At 48.3% G+C, this 12419-nt stretch overlaps 1 long non-coding RNA gene across 2 annotated transcripts; it reads left to right on the forward strand.

Moving 5' to 3' along the window:
* Positions 1 to 606: 606 nt before the first annotated feature.
* Positions 607 to 4214, forward strand: LOC138068504 (uncharacterized). Of its 2 annotated transcripts, none has more exons than XR_011143335.1 (3): positions 607 to 863; positions 2462 to 3474; positions 3904 to 4214. It is a non-coding gene; the product is annotated as an uncharacterized lncRNA (long non-coding RNA). The 2 variants fall into 2 exon arrangements; XR_011143334.1 differs by lacking the exon at positions 607 to 863 and adding an exon at positions 1998 to 2197.
* The last annotated feature ends 8205 nt before the right edge of the window (positions 4215 to 12419 follow it).

A 12419-nucleotide genomic window follows, 5' to 3' on the forward strand; every position in this document is an offset into this window, starting at 1 on the left:
GCATCTCTGGAGTGGGCGCTCCCAACGCCTCATCCCTCCGGAAGGCAGGATCATAGCCTCTCCTCTTTGGGAGCCTCTCACTCCTGAAGGCACGTTCATAGCCTCCGCCTTGGGCAGGGAGCAGAAGCGCCTGCCCACCCAAAGCAGGTGTCATGGCACCCAAAGCAAAGGGAACACAAACAGCGCTGGTGCAAAGCACAGCTTGCACCCCTGAGACCTCGGGTGTGGGCTCCGCCAAAAGCATGAGGATGGCACAGCAAAGCCCCCTCGTGCAGCTCTGCGGCAGCAATTCTCACAGATGCAGCACAGCTGCCTGGCAGTTGCCGGCTGTGGTTTCTACCCTGCTTACCTTCCTGGCTGAGCACAACGTCTTCCCCGCTGCTCCCTCCCGAGTTCTTGGGTTTTGCTTCTAAGCGTACACACGAGGCACAAGGAGCCCCGCACACGTCAGCTGATGCTCCCCACCCCGCTCCCTGCTGTCGTGTCCCTCCTTCCCCAGACAATCCCTGGGCGTGCAGACGGACTGAGATGGGGCCAGAGCTCCCCTGTCTTCCCTCAAGGGGGCTCCAGTTTGGCTTGAAATCTCCACTGACCTTATTGAGCATGGCCTGTTGTTTCCAGGGAGAACATCCTGCTCTTGCTGTACTGTGCCGCTCTATTTCCAAAGCATCTTGGGTCTTACTGTTATCCTGGCCTTCTGCAAGCATTTCTCACCTCCACCACTGCCAGCAAATCCTTTCCTCTGCGAGGAACACACTTTTGGAAGAGAAGAGATTAGAGGCAACCAGAGGCAGCGCACCTAAACATTCAGGCCTAGGGAGCTGCCAGTCCAGGCAAGAGCTCTAGTGACATGCCCAACACAGGTAGGAGTGGGACGACGCTCCCCAATGTCTTTTTGTGGGACACCCTGCGACAGAGGACCCACACGCAGAGGTGGAGAGCTTTTCTGGGAACCAAGGGAAGTTGCCATTCCTGTGAAGACATGTTTCAGCAGGATCCTGCCTGGAAGCCTTGGCAGACTCTGTTTTTAGGATGCCGAGGGTCTTGCAGCCAGAGCTGAAAGGCGTGAGCGTTCAGCTTGGCCTCTCTGCCAGCTGCTTGAGAGGATAGTTGCGGTTCCAGGGAGAGAAATACCAGGGAAACAGAGAAGGGAGGGTTCTTCCTAGCTTGCCCATGGCCATGCTATCATTCTCAGGGGTTCCCCCGTTCCCTTACCGCATCCGGAGAGGTCTCCTCTGACCAGAGGAGGGGGAGGAGGAGGTAGAGGAAGAGCAGGCACACCCTGCAGAGTCTCCCTTCCACGGCTGGCTCAGGGACAGGCTGTGAGATAGGACGGGGAGGGAGATGGTGTTGGATGGGAAAGCCCCAATCCCACTCGTGGTAGGGAAACAGAGAAGGGAGTGTTCTTCCTTTTTCGGGCACAATTGGGGCCCTCCTCTTTTGCTCGTTTGCCCCTTTTCCTCTGAGGGATGCGGGATCATTCTTAGCAGGAAATGAATGCAAGGGGATTCGCTGGTACCTGCAGCAGAGGGGCGCGGAGGAGGGGGGCATGGCTGTGCTCTTCTGCTAAAAGGACAGGAGAACATCTTCACTGCAAAGGCCATGACAGCCTTGAGCCTTCCACTGCCATGCATTGCTGGGTGCACAGCACCACGCAGAGGCACGGAGGCCTGGCAGAGCCAGCAAAACCCAGCAGGGCAGGGGAAGGAGCCACGCTCTGGGCACCATCTGCCCCAGGGCAGAGTCTCGCAGGCAGGGCGCAGGTGAGTGGAATGTGCCTGTGTCCTGCAGATCCAAGGCGGCAGTGCTGTGCGCGCTGAGCTGTCACTCTTCCTTTCTCTCTCACGGATGACTGACACACACATACACATGCACATAGAGCCCTGAGCAAGGACCATACCGGAATCATGTCCCCCGCAAGTGCCCATCCCTGTCACTTTCCCTTCACTGTCCTCCAGCCAATCGCTCCTGCCCCTTCACCCTCCCCACTGCTCTCCCCACCCCCACAGGACACCCTTCTCTCCCTCTCTCACCCTCCCATCCTCACTCACGTCTCTCTTGCGCCAAGGGCTCAGGGGGCAGCTTCGACTGCAAACTGGGAGTCTTTGTGCTGCTCCCACAGGCACGTCCCTGCAAGGACACAGCCTTTTCCTCATGCTTCCCCACTGGCTCCTTGTGGCCATGCTGGCCCCCCTGGGTAAGTGAGTTCTCTGCAGCTTGGGGCAGCGGCTTCATTGCTGCTGCAGCTGCCCCCAGTTTTCTCCCTTGCTTTGCAGAAATGGCTGCTGGCTCTGTTTTTTCCCTTTTGGTCACTCACAAAGTATTGACGGTGAGGATAATATAGCCTGGTATTTGTGGAGGAAGGGATGTTTTATGAAATCCTCCCCTCTTATCTTAACTCAGTCCCTGCTCATCCCAGATTTTGATTATGTTTTTCCTTTTTCCCCCTTTCTCTTTCCAGGGAGGGCCCTGAAACAGTCGCCTGACACAGTCAGTCGAGTGGGGCAGTCTGTCAGCCTGAGCTGTTCCGAGATGGAGACTTCACATTATCAGATGTACTGGTATAAAGTGCCTGTAGGGATGGAGTCCAAGCTTGAATTGGTTGTTTTTGCACTCAAAGACATCAAGGTAGAGACTGAGAAGGATTTCAGTGACGGTCGCTTCAAGAGCAGCGGCATACAAGCTGACGGTCTATCTCTATCAGTAGATCCTGCCACTCTCAGTGACTCAGGCACATATTACTGTGCTGAAAGTGAGACACAGTGACTCAACTCCTGAGAGAGCTGAGCACAAATCTCCATTTCATAGAAGTACCTTCCTTCTTTCACATGAAAACCAGGACTGGGATTTTTCATGTTCTCTTCCTTTCTCCATGCCTCGAAAACATCCTTTCTTCTCAGGAGTTCATCCCTGCTCACTTTTTATTTTCTTCTTCCCGCTTTCTCAAGTGAGATGTGTTTAAAGTGTACCAACCCTTCTCACCTCTTGGTCAATCTTCAAGCCCCACCTCTCTCTCACGTAACGCTGCTTTTCTCTGCTGCCATTTCTGCAGCCTCTTTCTTGACTCTCTTTCACCACCTTTCCCTGCCATATTTGACACCTCCTTTCCCATACTTTTTGCCTTCTGGCCTAATTCACTTCATACTCTCCCTACAAAAAGGGAGTGTTTGGGTCTGGGTGTTTGGCCACACAGCCCTTCCCCTCCCTTTCATGCCTTTGCTTTCCCCAGGCTGCTCTTTCCTGAGAATAGAGGAAGTCTTTGCCCCACAGAGGACATCTGCTCCACAGGCAACTGTGTTCTCACATTTCAGGCTCTCTCACTGCCCTGCCCATCCCCACTGTGATTTATCTCTTCCTCCCTCAACATTTCCTCCTCACTCGGCTCTGTGCTGCTGCCTCAGCTGGTTTCTGCAAGGACATAGCCTTTCCTCATGAGTCCCCACTGGTTCCTTTTGGCCATCCTGGCCCCCATGGGTAAGTGAGTCTCCCTCCCCCTTGAGCAGCTGCATCGGTTCCTCCGCAGCTGCCCCACCTGCAATACCCTGTTGTGGGCAGTGCTCCATTCCCCAAGGCTTCATGGGGAGAGGACCGAAAATTAATAAAGTTAGGACAATTCTGCATTCCTAGACTGGAATATTGGCAGATTTCCAAAAGTGACTATTTTTTTTTCTAATTTCATCATCCTCTGTAATATTTCTGATATAGATACATTTTCTGTCAGTTTTTTCTGCCAGTCTCATAGACAGATGAGAAATTGGCCCGTAACTTTGAAAATCATCCCATCCCATCCTTTATTCATTCTAGATTTTGTGTCTTTTTAATCCCCTTCCCCCTCAAACCATTTCATCTCCTGCTTAGTCTCTCTTTCTTTTTTTTCTTTTTTCTTTCTTTTTCTCCTGCCAGCATGGACCCTTCAGCAGTCTCCAGATGCAGTCATCAAAGAGGGAGGATCTGTGACTCTGAGCTGTTTCCAGATGGGAACAACATATCCCTACATGTCATGGTATAAGCAAGCTCCAAAAAAGAGCACGATGATGCAGCTGGTACTGTTTTCAGTGGAAGGTGAAAAGGCAGATTTTGAGGAGAAATTCCACAATCACTTCAAGAGCAATGGAAGTAAAGGGTATCACTTGTCCTTTTCAATAAATTTGGCCTCAGTGAATGACTCTGGCACATATTACTGTGCTAAGATACACATTGACTCAGATGCTGAGGAAGCTAAGCACAAACCTCTCTGTACACAAAGGAACTTGCCCTACTTCTCACTCAACACTATATTTGGCATGGGAATCTCTTTCTTTTCATCCTCTGCAATGCTCCCTTGCCTTTTCCATCCACCTCTGTTCACTCAAAGTTTGCTCCTTTTGCCTATCCTCTTCATTCCCTTCTCTGATTCTTCTTCTTCCCACTTACTCAGTCTCCTTCTCCTCTCTTTCCCTCTCTCTGTCTACTTTTCTTCTCCTTTCCCTCTTTTGTGATACCTGAGAGGACAGTTCGGTATCTTACTTTATTGGTATTATGGTAGAAGACTTCATGTAGTATCTGCATAGAGTGCTTAGACGTACTGAGAAGAACCTGGAATGGTCCATGATGCTGCAAGTGACATACGGAAGCTTAATAGTGACATTCTGAAGGCTAAATTAATATCACAAGGAAGGACATTAAAGACCAGCACCTTCTCTGACATACTGCCTGTTCCAGATATAAGGCCCAAAAGGCAGGCAGAGATCCAAAGTCTGAGCACGGATGAGATGACAGAGTAGAATAGATTTACATATGTTAGGAAATTGCCAACCTTCTGCTGTAGGAGAAACAAATACAAGGAAGAACAGGCTCCTGGCACTTAAGAACAGAAAGAGTGTAAACCAGTATTTGGTCTAAAAGCCGGGGAAAACTGACAAGAATACTGAAACACTTGCTTGGGAAGATGTAGTGTAGCTAGGTTTCAGTGTACCTCTAAAATAAACAAAAATAAACTGCACAATTGCAGTTAATAAGGAAGGCTTAATAGAATACCTGCAATGCCATTTGACTAACACATGCAGTATCTAACAATGAAGCAAGAGTAAATCTTACGAATGTTTCTGTGACACTGTTGGAGGGCTGAAAAGTACAGTCATGGAAAAGAGCATTTGGTAACAAAAAACCAATTCTGATTAAAGAGAAAGACCTGCTGGAGAGAATAGTTAGTGGGGGCACACTGTTGCCAAAGCACAAATTTTACAGAAGTAACAGAGAAGGACATCCAAGTCATGGATTGCCACCATACAGGAAAGGTAACATCACAAGTAACAGCTGAAAATGTTATGGAAAATGAGAAGCATTACAGGAACCTTGTAGCTAGAAATCCCATATTCTAGTAATATAGTCACAGAATCACAGAATCACAGAATGGTTGAGGTTGGAAGGGACCTCTGGAGATCATCTAGTCCAACCTCCCTGCTCAAGCAGGGTCCTCTAGAGCATATTTCCCAGGATCGCGTCCAGACGGGTTTTGAATATCTCCAGAGAAGGAGACTCCACAACCTCTCTGGGCAACCTGGTCCAGGGCTCAGTCACCCTCCCGGTCAAGAAGTTTTTCCTCATGTTCAGATGGAACTTCCTGTCTTCCAGTTTATGCCTGTTGCCTCTTGTCCTGTCGCTGGGCACCACGGAGAAGAGACTCATCCTCTCAACACCCTCCCTTCAGATACTTGTAGACATTGATGAGATCCCCTCTCAATCTTCTCTTCTCCAGCCTGAACAGGCCCAGCTCTCTCAGCCTTTCCTCATAGGAGAGATGCTCCAGTCCCCTCAGCATCTTTGTAGCCCTCCGCTGGACTCTCTCCAGTAGCGCCATGTCTCTCTTGTACTGGGGAGCCTGGAATTGGACACAGTACTCCAGGGGAGGCCTCACCAGGGCTGAGTAGAGCAGGACGATCACCTCACCTGACCTGCTGGCAACACTCTGCCTAACGCAACCCCAGGATACCATTGACCTTCTTGGCCACAAGGGCACATTGCTGGCTCATGCTTAACTTGTCAACAAGGACACCCAGGTCCTTCTCTGCAGAGCTGCTTTCCAGCAGGTCAACCTCCAGCCTGTACTGGTACATGGGGTTATTCTTCCCTAGGTGCAGGACCCTGCACTTGCCTTTGTTGAACGTCAGGAGGTTCCTCTCTGCCCAGCTCTCCAGCCTGTCCAGGTCCCTCTGAATGGCAGCACAGCCCTCTGGTATGTCAGCCACTCCTCCCAGTTTAGTATCGGCAGCCAACTTGCTGAGGGTGCACTCTGTCCCTTCCGCCAGGTCACTGATGAATACGTTTAACAAGACTGGACCCAGTGCTGACCCCTGGGGGACACCGCTAGCTACAGGCCTCCAGCTAGACTGCACCACTGAGCACAACCCTCTGAGCTCTGCCATTCAGCCAGTTCTCAATGCACCTCACTGTCCGCTCATCTAACCCACATTTCCTGAGTTTACCTATGAGGACATGATGGGAGACAGTGTCAAAAGCCTTGCTGAAGTCCAGGGAGACAACATCCACTGCTCTCCCCTCACCTACCCAGCCAGTCATCCCATCCTAGAAGGCTATCAGGTTGGTCAAGCATGATTTCCCTTTGGTGAATCCAGGCTGACTACTCCTGATCACCTTCTTGTCCTCCACATGCTTAGTGAGGACCTCCAGGATGAGCTGTTCCATCACTTTTCCAGGGACGGAGGTGAGGCTGACAGGCCTGTAGTTTCCTGGCTCCTCCTTCTTGCCCTTTGGAAGACTAGAGTGACGCTGGCTTTCTACCAGTCCTCAGGCACCTCTCCTGTTCTCCAGGACCTTTCCAAGATGATGGAGAGTGGCCTAGCAATAACATCCGCCAGCTCCCTCAGTACTCGTGGATGCATCCTGTCAGGGCCCATGGATTTAGGAATGTCAAGTATGGACAAACAACTTCCTTCTTCTGTTGGAGTTTTGCCAGTATTTCCTTGCTCATCCATGCAGGTCTGCTGTCCCCTTTGCTGGATTTCTTACTCAGAGGGATAGACCATTCTTGAGCCTGGAGGAGGTGATACTTGAATATTAACCAGCTTTCTTGGACTCCCGCTTCCTTCTAGGGCCCTACCCCATGGGATTCCCCTAAGTAGGTCCCTGAAGAGGCCAAAGTCTGCTCTCCTGAAGTCCAGGGTTGCAATCCTGCTTATTGCCCTGCTCCCTCCTCGTAGGATTGGAAACTCCACCATCCCATGGTCACTGCAGCCAAGCCTGCCTCCAACCTCCACATTTCCAACCAGACCTTCTTTGTTTGTTAGTACAAGGTCCAGCAGCACACCTCTCCTTGCTGGCGTCTCCATCACCTGGGTCAAGAAATTATCATCAATGCTTCGCAGGAACCTCTTTGACCATTTGCGTCTAGCTGTGCTGTCTTCCCAACAGATGTCAGGATGGTTGAAGTCCCCCATGAGAACCAGGGCCTGTGATCATGAGGCTACTTCCAGCTGTCTGTAGGCCTGTCTTCCAGCTGTAGGCCTCATCGACAACTTCCTCCTGATCAGGTGGCCTGTAGTAAACCCCCACAACAGTGTCACCCATGTTAGCCTGCCCTTTAAGCCTTACCCATAGGCTCTCGACTTGCTCTTCATCCGCCTCTAGGCAGAGCTCCTTACATTCTAGTTGCTCCCTCACATAAAGGGCAACTCCACCACCTCACCTTCCTGGCCTGTCTTGCCTAAAAAGCACGTAGCCATCCATGACAGCATTCCAGTCATGTGAGCTATCCCACCATGTCTCTGTAACAGCAATGAAATCATGGCCCTGCGACCGCACACAGATCTCTAACTCTTCCTGTTTATTCCCCATGCTGCGCGCATTGCTATACAGGCATTTCAGAGAGCCAGCCAAGCATGCAAGCTTCCCAGGAGAGGTGCAAGAGGATCCTCCATAGCCATGTTCCATGCTGTCTCCCCTGGCTGCATGCACTCACTGGAGGCATCCTGACTTGAGTGGTGTTTTACTGACTCCCCTGTCACTATACCACTCCCCTTCCCCCATCTTTCCTAGTTTAAAGCCCTCCTTAAGTACTACTTAAGTACTACTACATTAGAGATGCTCTAAATTTTGGACAGGAAAGCAATACCAGGAAATAGGAGGCCCATCCACAGCTCTTCCCACACCAAAGCCCTGAGAAGTTGCCCACACCTTGAAAACAAGGCACAAATACTCTGATAGCTGGGGAGATTCTGCTTCCTCTGTCTCTGGGGATGGCCAACAGGCCACTGCTTGCACAGATGAGGCCAGGGCTCCATGCAGAACCAATCTAGGTGAGTGTGGGTTTATCTGTGATTTTTCTTGCCCAATTACAAGATCCACCCTTTTCTGTTTTTCTGTAGGGAGCAGGGTGGTGAGTGATGAGACAGCGTTATTTCCAAGGGTGAATGAGAGACTGATTGTCAGGGACCTTCGTCTTGAAAAGCTATTTTCCCTCTGGAGAAGCTAGGACCTGCAGATTGCCTAAGGCAGCTGCGCTTCCTTGCAGCATCTCTAACCACTGGAAAAGCTGAGGAAGTTCCATGGAGGGGGAGCAACCTACTGATGTGAATAGGTCAGTGACACAGAACTGATGCTAGAGGGAAACATGATAATGCAGCCTCAAACCATCTCTTGTGCTTGAAGCAAAGGGCACTGCAGAGTTTAGCATGCTAACAGTGTCACAGACCTCCCTAAGTGACAAATATCTAGGCCATGGAGGAACGTCAGTTCGCTGGCAGCACTGAGACTTTGCAGGCTGCAGGGGATCATGTCTTTCCTTCAGTGAAAGAGGGGAAAGAGTCCTGAACTCACTAACCAACAGCAGGGGAAAGAGACATGCTTGGTAACTGTTTGAGGGTAGAGCACCTTCCAGCACCTATCCAACTCAGTGGAGGGGAGGATCCAAGTTAACACGCACTGCCCTTTGTGTCTCAACAGACACACACAGAGCACAGTGACACAGTGACACAGAAGGTCACTTCTCTTCCTGTGATCCCAGGCTGATGTGAGGTTTTCATGTCTTTGTACATGCACTCAAATACCTTGCATGTGATCCTAGAGGACTTTTTCCTGAGAAAAATAAAGATGCCACAAGGTACTTTGTCCTGTTGAGCTCCCAGCTCCAATCAAGTCTCAGAGCTCAGTATTCCTCTCACTTTCTGTGCAGAGCTGTGTGAGAAAAGACATATCTAGCTAAATGGAAAAGCCAGTAAAAAGAGAGAAGTAGAAACAGTGTCCTCACATGTCAATGCTTTCCACATTTCTATTGTTCCTACACAGCACAAAGGAAGGAAGGAGAGGAGCAACTTTGTCAGCAGCTTCTTCATGGTGCTGTCCACCACAGACATTACTGTAATGAGGAGGGTCCTTGTGATGACATTCCAGTGATCTGATAATCAGATTTGGCATAAGATCTGGAAAGTGCAATTTCTTCTCTACCCACTGAAGATCTGACACACCAGGCAGATAGTGGCAGAGGACTGGACTCCTCAACATTCCTGTTTCTCATTTCTGAGAATGTGTTCTGCCTCCTGTTATAAATATTTCTTTTCCTCCATTTCATATCACCTCCTCTGTCCACCATCTTTTTTTCTTCTTTCCCCTAATATACTGGGCAAGGATATTAAACAGTCTCCACACAGAGTGGTCAAGGAGGGAAAATGTGTGACTTTCAACTACTCCCTGATAAAAAACAATTCTCTATCCTGGTGCAAACAGCTGAAGGGAAGGATGCCAGACTGCAGCTCATGGCTGTTTCAGAAAAAGCTGTGAGGGCAGATACCAAGAAGGAATTCAGCAAGTGCTTCTAGAGCAATGGGACACAAAGCTGTGGTCTGACCCTGTCTATATATTGTGCCTATCCCAGTGGCTCAGGCACCTATTACTATGCTAAGAGATACCTCAGCAACAATGCATCTGAGAGAGCCAAGCACAAACCTCTAGCCAAATGGCATTTGTTCTATTATGTTCCACTCATCTCCTCTTTCCCCATTTCCTCTCATGTCTGTCTTCTTTTTCATTTTTTCTCTTTTCTCCTATTCTCTGCTTTCTCTGTCTTTTTAATTTACTCAGACTGTCTTTTTTCATTTTCTTTTTAGTGATAGCTATGCAGCCCATTGGGAACTTAGGCAACTGTTTTACAGAAGGCTATAATCCCTGTGCCAGTGAGGGTTGGGGAAAGCTAAAACCAGGAGCCCCGAACACTTCTCTATTCATTTGAGTATTCCAGGATAATTAAGTAACCCCATTAACTGAGCAAAACAGTATAGACAGCAGCATTAGTAACAGCCTCAACATCTCATAGCACTGGTACATAAAGTGAACAAGCTCTAGTAAGAAGTTGCTACAGCCCCCCAGGTGCATCTTTCAGGGAGCTTCTCCCAGAGGAATATTTAGTTATATGGTCAGTTTGTGACTGGGTATTTGGGAGTGTTCATGCTGCTGTCCGCTATTTTCTCCAGTATATAAATGAGCACACTCTTTCAGCTGTTTGATGCTGTTGTGTTGCACCTGAGTACATGCTGATGATGAGAAATTATCTCCTGCTCCAGAAAACTGACATAAAAACTCCTGAAGATGAGGCTACAAAATGTTCTGAGATCCTTCTAGTGAAGAGGCACTACAAATATGAAATATTTTTCCTCAGAGTGACATTCCCTGTCTCTGTCCTCCATATCATAACCCATGGAAATGTCCAGAGAAAATCTGCACAAAGAAGGTGCCAGAAAGGCGACTTTTTGATAATTTCCATATGTCCCATTCCAAAACCAAAGAAAAATGTTAGGAAAAAAAGCAGCTCATACAGAATGAGAGCATCTCAGATGGTAGTAATAGTTTTTTGGATCCAGGAGACATAATTGCAAACTTTCGTGTAAAGCCCAGGATAGCTACTTTGTCCACATCCAGCACCCCAAGAAACAATGCGTTGGAGTTGCCCATTGTAGACTGGACCACCAGAATTCCCCTGTGCAGACAAAGGATACTGGTATTCAGCAAATGTTATCAGCAGAAGTGATGAGCTAGATGTTCCAGAAATTACTGAGACTCTAGGGAGCTCCTTTGCGCTTTTTCCATACAAGAGTTCTACAAGGTTCATTTTTGATTATCACTCCACATCTGATGATACTGTGCCTTACTTTAGCTCTAAGGGCCCCACAGCAAAGCATGAGTAAGCTGCCTATTTCTCATGGCCTCTTGGATGCAGTATTTGACAGAGACATAGGATATTTGACTCTTACACATAATTCTGCCAAATATTTCCATGTGCAGAGCAATTGCCAGATGTGCTCATTTTCCAGAAAGCCTGTAGAATTTTGATATTTCAGTTGTGAGGGGTCCAAAGCCAAAATTTGCATCTTAAGCACTATAGTAGCTGTGATTACTATTGACTTTCTGGTGTAGCTCTCCTCCACTTTCATTGGCCTGATCAGCAGCAGCAGATTGCATATTCTGGCTTGTAGATAATTTTGCCTGAGGTGTTTCAAGTCTCAAAAAGACTAAAATGGCCAATTCATTGAAAAAAACCCTAACCCTAACTTCATTCAATAAGCAAATTGTATCCTTGGCTTCTGCTGTTGGTTCAGAAAAGGTTCAGAAGTGCCAATGAATATGGCGGATTCTAACACGATATCCTCTTCTGCTAGGAAAACGCAGGGGAGATAAAGACAGGAGATGAGAGAGAGATGTTTTACCTGGCAGGAGCCTTTCTCTCCCTCCAAGAATCCTGTTACTGTTCTACTCAGACCTATCAGTGAAAGTCATTTACTTCCTCAAAAAGGCCTGCCCCATAGCACTTTTCTGTTCTTTATCCTGTACTCTTTAGACTTAATTGTTAGGTCTTGGACTGTTCAGACTTAACTGCAAGGTCCTATAGTATCACCCAGGGCCTCAGATTGCTGTACCTTCCCACTGAGCACTCACAGCCAATGCTGTTCATGCTGTCCTGGCTGGAGATTAGGCACGTGATGCCAGTGGCCGCATAGCTGATAGGCAGAGCAATTGTGTTAATGTTATGTGTTAAGCTTGATAAGTATAATGTCACTTTCCAGTGTTTTGGAGTTGTAGCCAAAGCTGCATTCAACCATTAGCTGAAGTAATGGTTTCCTCAGTTCCCTCTTTGAGTGCTAAGTTGTGCTCCTCGAGCTTAATTTGGATGCAATTAGAAAAGAGAAGAATTGCCATTTACTTTATTGCTACTGACATCATTGTTAAGAGGAACCTCTCTGTCACTGATATGCCCTAGCTTCAACATCACTAATGTAGTAGTTGTTTTCATTAATGGTACCTTTCTTGTCCTGTGATACATTCTGGTGATCTACACCGAGATCTTGCCCACTCCCAGTGCAGCTGGTGACTTTTTGAAGGGTTATTTTGTTGAGCTGAAGCAAGTTAAGCATATCGCAATGCTTTATACAAAC

The sequence above is a fragment of the Struthio camelus genome, chromosome 1, assembly GCF_040807025.1.
Source record: "Struthio camelus isolate bStrCam1 chromosome 1, bStrCam1.hap1, whole genome shotgun sequence".
Taxonomy (NCBI): Eukaryota; Metazoa; Chordata; class Aves; order Struthioniformes; family Struthionidae; genus Struthio; species Struthio camelus.